Here is a 575-nt window from a genome sequence, read left to right on the forward strand (position 1 = left end):
TCCATTCCTCGTGTATTCCCAGCAGAAAGAATCCTGACGATGAGTAGAGCTTATGGCCATACTGCGAATAAGTGGTATATCACCAGGATGGACATAGTTCTCTAACGTCCCTTCCTCCCATTCCTTCGAGTCCTGGTTAATGAGATCACTAACTCTCATGTTCGGGTTCATCACAGGCGCTACAGGTATAGCTGGTCTAGCAGGTCTTGCTGGGATCCATGGATCCTTCCACACCCTAACTTCATAGCCAGAATGAATCTTCTGTCTGATCCCCAGGAATAGTAGTTTCCGTGAGGCGGAGATGCTTGTCCACACATATGATGGACTGCTTGAAGAGACTGCTCGCAATGGCGAGGTCATCCTATAATATCTACCCTTCAACACTCTGGCAACGAGTGAATCAGGGTACTGTATCAATCTCCATAATTGTTTTGCCAGTAATGCTAAGTTGAACTCGTGAATCAATCTGAACCCAATTCCTCCTTCCTCTTTTGGTAAACACACATTTTCCCATTTCGCCCAGTGTATGCCTCTTTTTGGGGGATTCGAACTCCACCAAAATTGTGCAATGGCAC

The sequence above is a fragment of the Brassica oleracea genome, chromosome C4 (genome assembly GCF_000695525.1).
Source record: "Brassica oleracea var. oleracea cultivar TO1000 chromosome C4, BOL, whole genome shotgun sequence".
NCBI classification, from domain to species: domain Eukaryota; kingdom Viridiplantae; phylum Streptophyta; class Magnoliopsida; order Brassicales; family Brassicaceae; genus Brassica; species Brassica oleracea.